The sequence below is a fragment of the Schistocerca gregaria genome, chromosome 10 (assembly GCF_023897955.1).
Source record: "Schistocerca gregaria isolate iqSchGreg1 chromosome 10, iqSchGreg1.2, whole genome shotgun sequence".
NCBI classification, from domain to species: domain Eukaryota; kingdom Metazoa; phylum Arthropoda; class Insecta; order Orthoptera; family Acrididae; genus Schistocerca; species Schistocerca gregaria.
The window spans coordinates 117461716-117468147 of NC_064929.1; the positions used below are offsets into that span (position 1 = coordinate 117461716).

Below are 6432 nucleotides of genomic sequence, written 5' to 3' on the forward strand. Positions count from 1 at the left end.
TTCTTGGTGTAGCAGTTTTAATGGCCAGTAGTGTATGCATCAAAATTTATAACGGGAAAAGTCCTCTTTTGTATATTTGATTATTTATTAGAAATTAGGAATGTACTGCTTTGAGAAAATTAAGTTAATTGTCACACTAGCGAAGATTATTGCAAAAATACTCAACAGATGGCTGGAACACAAAATTGAAGAAGTAATAGGAGAGCACTAGTTTCTATTTCGGAACGAAAGAGGAACCAGAGACGCATCCTTACGGCGAGGATATTGTTGGAGACAGTCTTGGCTGTTATCAAAGAAGTCTGTGAAACTTCCTGACAGATTAAAACTATGTGCCGAACCGAGCCTCTAACTCGGGACCATTGCCTTTCGCGGGCAAGTGCTCTACCAACTGAGCTACCCAAGCACGATCCACTCCCCGTCCTCACAGTTTTACTACTGCCAGTATCTCGTCTCCTACCCTCCAAACTTTACAGAAGCTCTCTTGCCAACGTTGCAGACCTAGCACCCCCGGAAGAAAGGATATTGCGGAGTCATGGCTTAGCCACAGCCTAGGGAATGCTTCCAGAATGAGATTTTCACTCTGCAGTTTTGTAAAGTGTGGAAAGTGGGAGACGAGGTACGGGCAGAAATAAAGCTGTGACAACGGGGCGTGAGTCGTGCTCAGATGGTAGAGCACTTGCCCGTGAAAGGCAAAGGTCCTTAGTTCGAATCTCTGTCATGCACACAGTTTTAATCAGCCAAGTAGTTTCATATTAGCGCACACTCCGCTGCAGAGTGAAAATCTCATTTCTGAAAAGAGTGTGCGTTTATTTCATAGACTGGCAGAATGCCTTTGGCCGAGTCAACGGGCTAAATTTGATGAACATCCTTAGGGCGATGGGAATAAATTGGAGAGACCGGATGCTAATTCTCAACTTGTACCTGGGACAAAGAGTAAATGTGCGGCTGAACTGTGGAGAAACAAGCAACGTAGAAATAGGAAGAGGCGTCAGATAAGGTTGTTGTCCATCGGCGAGTCTCTTCACCCTGTATGGGGAATGGCTGGCGAGAGAAGCGTTGATGCGCAGACTTCAGGATAGGAGGACGCCTCATGAGTACCAACAAGTATGCAGACGACGTGGTAGAGCTTGCTAAAAATCAAAGACAACTGCAACACACGATGAAGCAGTTGGTGGAAACTCGAAAGAACTGTGGCATGGAAATCAACATCGAAATATGAAAAATGATGCGGATATCGAAAAGCAAGTAACCTTTGGGGATAACCATCGACAGTTGAGAACTGGAGGATACGAAACAGTCCGAGTACATGGGAAATTTGGTGACAGAGGATGCCCAATGTACCAGTGAAATTCGAGCAAGAATCGCTATGGACAAAACTGCATTCAATAAAAAGAGGAATCTGCTGATCTGCAAGTAAAGTTTGGAATTAAGGAAGAAACTGATGAAGTGCTTCATCTGGAGCATTGCACTGTGTGGAGCGGAGACGTGGACCATGAGAAAAAAAAGAAAAAAAAATACCTTGCATGTATTCAAATGTGATGCTGGAGTAGAATGGAGAAGATCAAGTGGACCGATCGGGTGATGAATAACAATATACTGAGAAGAGTAGGAGAGAAGAGAGATGTTCTGGATACAGTTATTCAGACGAAGGCCAAGTGGAACGGATACGTACTTAGACAGGGAAGCTTCATTTACAAAGTCACTGAAGGGGAAAATCAAAGGAGCGCTAGGACTAGGAAGAAGAAGAATTCAACTTCTGAATGACATGAAAGATGGAAACAGAGGGAGCAGACTGAAGGAAGAAATTGAGGACAGGGAACATTGGTATCAGAAATTCTCCGTACGAAGACACATACATGCCACTAGGCAGAATGTTACATAATATGAAAGTAATCCCAAAAGTTAGCTCTCCTATTTTCTTATAAGTACATAGACCTGTTTATTTCTACACTACTGCCCATTAAAATTGCTACACCAAGAAGAAATGCAGATGATAAACGGGTATTCATTGGACAAATATATTACTCTAGAACTGACATGTGATTACATTCTCACGCAATTTGGGTGCATAGATCCTGAGAAATCATTACCCAGAACAACCACCTCTGGCCGTAATAACAGCCTTGATACGCCCGGGCATTGAGTCAAACAGAGCTTGTATGGCGTGTACAGGTACAGCTGCCCATGCAGCTTCAACACGATACCACAGTTCATCAAGAGTAGTGACTGGCGTATTGTGACGAGCCACGCGTCGTAACAAATCTGAAATGTAACGTCCACTGTTCAAAGTGCCGTCAATGCGAACAAGAGGTGACCGAGACGTGTAACCAATGACACCCCATACCATCACGCCGGGTGATACGCCAGTATGGCGATGACGAATACACGCTTCCAATGCGCGTTGACAGCGACGTCGCTAAACACGGATACGACCGTCATGATGCTGTAAACAGAACCTTGATTCATCCGAAAAAATGACGTTTTGCCACCCGTGCACCCAGGTTCGTCGTCGAGTACACCATCGCAGGCGCTCCTGTCTGTGATGCATCGTCTAGGGTAAGTGCAGCCGTGGTCTCCGAGCTGATAGTCCATGCTGCTGCAAACATCGTCGAACTGTTCGTGCAGATGGTTGTTGTCTTGCAAACGTCCCCATCTGTCGACTCATGGATCGAGACGTCGCTCCACGATCCGTTACAGCCATGCGGATAAGATGCCTGTCATCTCGACTGCTAGTGATACGAGGCCGTTGGGATCCAGCACGGCGTTCCGTATTACCCTCCTGAACTCACCGACTCCATATTCTGTTAACATTCATTGGATCTCGACCAACGCGAGCAGCAATGTCGCGATACGACAAACCGCAATCGCGATAGACTACAATCCGACCTTTATTAAATTCGGAAACGTGATGGTACGCATTTCTCTTCCTTACACGAGGCATCACAACAACGTTTCACCAGGCAACGCCGGTCAACTGCTGTTTGTGTATGAGAAATCGGTTGCAAATTTTCCCCATGTCAGCACGTTGTAGGTGTCGCCACCGGCGCCAACCTTGTGTGAATGCTCTGAAAAGTTAATCATTTGCATATCACAGCATCTTCTTCTTGTCGGTTAAATTTCGCACGTGATCTTCGTGGTGTAGCAATTTTAATGGCCCTTAATGTATTTTAGTGTTTTATATCCCTTACATTTCACGTTATGGATTTTTGTTTACCCCCGAGTGTGTTGGCTATCCTTGGAGTGCAACGGTCGGTATTCTATTGTTTCTGCTGTTTGTAAACAACACGCTTTCAAACACGCGGTTAGTTTTGTTCAAGTGTGATTGCGAGTAGTTGTTATAGAAAACTTGAAGGTATACTATGGTCAGACAATCAGGAGAAATAAAGAAAATCTGGAGGCAATGAAGAGACATGTTTGGGCCATATTCTTCCATAAGTCCTCTACTGATGATAAGCCACGTCATGGATTGTGTCCACCAGGAGAAAATTCACGGTGCAAATAAAATAGGGCTTAGGCAACTGGAGAATCTTACTCTCACCAGCATACTCTTCCTGCTGCTGTTATTACAGCAATTAAACCTATTTTCAGAGACTTGGCTCATCCTGACCTTGTGAGGAAATGTCTGCATGGGCAGACACAGAACCCAAATGAATGTTTCAACAGCATTATTTGGAACCGCCTTCCTAAAACTATTTGTAGGCATGCTTACAATGAAACTAGGAGTGCATGATGCTGTTATTACATTCAATTGTGGTAATATTGGAAAGTGTTGGGTACTGAAAAAGCTGGTAATTAATCCTGGTGAACATATGATCACTGGGGTGCAACATTGCGATAAAATGAGGATGGCCGATGCAGACAGGTCTGGACCTAATATGGCCAAGAAAGCAAGACAAACATCCAGGAAGTTGAAAAAGAAGCTGCAAGACCTGCTAGAGGCCAAAGATGGGGCATCATATGCAGCAGGGCAGTTTTAATTAACTGTAAGTAACAAATATCAAAAGCTTTTTTTTAAGTTAATTTCTCACAAACTAAAATTTTCGGTACATATGACCCATTATATCAGAAACTATCAAAGATCAATGAATGAAATTTTCAGAGACTCTGCATAATATAAAAAGCCACTTCTGGTACTACATTCATTAATATTTCCCTAATTAGGAAGTACACAAAAAATATTTTCTGCAGAAAAAAACTTAATACTTTTTGTTGTTAAATACAAAAAAGTATTTCTTAAAAACTATAAAATGGAAAAAGTAGATTTTAGTACTGTTGACTATTTGCATCATGGAATACACAGTAAAACTATTAAAATCCTGCATCAAATAGTTTTTCAGAAATAGGTCAAATACTTGCCTAAATTAACATGGGCTAGATAGGCCCGACATTGTTCAAATGCTAATGCTTTCCACAGAACATGTCCTGTGATTATGAAGTGCTTATCTCTAGTCCTTCAAGGTGTTAGTTTTTTTCTAAACGTGAGTATATATACACACAGCGTATCCATGGAGGAATGGCCAGTGTATTCAGGGATGACAGGAACGATCGTTCGAAGCAAAATAGTAAACGTGAGCCCCAACAAGCACCCACAAAGGACAGGAACACAAAGTAACATTGAGAAAGAGGTGATTTGACAGAGGGAACACGCAAGCGACAGAAAAGAAGACTAAATTCTACGGGAACGGAGGCAGCAAATAAGCCACTGCATGAAAACTTACTGGGAAAAGCAGGAAAGGAAGTCTGGTCCTAAGTAGGCCATTTTTATGAGCATGTAGAATACTCCGTAAGGAAAAGTCTCTACATGTCTTTTCCCCGCAAGACTTAACGTTTCCACATAAAAGGAAAATGTTCTCATTGTCTCTGAATAAAATCTGTACTTGCCTTTTCGTCGCAAGGCTACACACGCTTCAGTATAAGAGAAGAATACTGTTAGTATGTCTACTTCTATGAATTGTGGCCGACTTCATTATCCGAAAATACCGGTATTTACCGTAAAGGTTCCCGGTAGAAGGGACTTAGCCTAGTTGTATGCGGAGAAGACTGCATGCACTTAAATTCCAGTGAAATGACACAAGTTTCCTCGTAGAGTGCTTCTAGGAACCTGCTAGTTAGCGTGTTTGCTTTCGTTTACATCGCACGGCTTCGGAATCCGGTAGCGCCATCTGCCGACGAGCCAACGATAGCGGCGACCGCGGCTTAGCTCCAGTAATAGCCGCTAGGCGGCAGCAGCGACGTTGCGAAACGTGCTTTTAATGCTCTCGTAAAACGGTTTAAGGTCCATTCGTGACGTTAGAAATTGCGTCTACAGAAGTGTGTCCAGTGATGACCGTTTGATAATAATTATCTCCTCCAGAGCCGTGACTCTGCACGAATTGTTCTATCGTTCGCGCATATTATGCATTTTGTGTACAACAGTTTTCCCACGATTTATTGTCTGTAAACGGATGCTGCTTTAAGAAACAGTGCACGAGGCTGACTTTATAAATTCTCTCTTCTGGTCTAGTAATCGTAATAAACATGCATGTCGTAGGGAGCAATATTCAAATCGGAAGCGATTGTGCAATGGATCAGATGTAGAAATAAATTTTATTGTTCATGTTGAACGTAATATATGCAAATATAGTGTCGTATTTTCAAGTCATACAAGGCAGTGCAGATTTTCTTTGTGCTGTCGTCAAGTTACATAGTGAATAAATAGTTTTTTTGCAATCTGTAGGAGAAACACAAAAATGTATTTCACGAAAGTATCTGTTTCTTGCGTTCAGGAGAAGCAGCCGAAGTTGTTCCGAGTCAGTTATAGTTACTGTTACCATTGCAAGAGATAACGATTACCCTTCCGTCGTTATTGAAGGCATGAGTTTACAAAAGTAGAACGGAAACAGAGTTAAAATTGTTTAACTTTTATATGAAAGTAAAATTTGATTCCATTCCATACACCTGGATTGATACGAGAACTATAAACTATTTAGAAATTCCCGACTGCCGACTGCCCGGCTAGCTCAGTCGGTAGAGCATGAGACTCTTAATCTCAGGGTCGTGGGTTCGAGCCCCACGCTGGGCGACTAATTTTAACTTTTTGTTTACAGCGGGATATATGTCAGATTGCAGCATTAAAATATTTTGACCATAAAATAATGACTTTTGTTGCAGCACACTGATTTTTCACTGGAGATTAACTTGCGCGGACATTAATAAGAATGCAAATTCCTTGCTCGTTTAAATCTACATCTACACCACTGTGAGGTGCTTGACAGAGAGTTCATTCTACTGTACCAGTTAGGGATTTTCTCTGCCTCGTGATGACTGGGTGTTGTGTGATGTCCTTAGGTTAGTTAGGTTTAAGTAGTTCTAAGTTCTAGGGGACTGATGACCATAGATGTTAAGTCCCATAGTGCTCAGACCATTTTTTTTTTACTGTACCAGTTATTAGGG

General features: G+C 42.3%; 1 non-coding gene across 1 annotated transcript; it reads left to right on the forward strand.

Annotated features, from left to right (window-relative positions):
- The first annotated feature begins 5988 nt into the window (after nucleotides 1-5988).
- Trnak-cuu (transfer RNA lysine (anticodon CUU)) lies at nucleotides 5989-6061 on the forward strand. The gene has a single exon. It is a non-coding gene; the product is annotated as a tRNA-Lys (tRNA).
- Nucleotides 6062-6432: the final 371 nt, after the last annotated feature.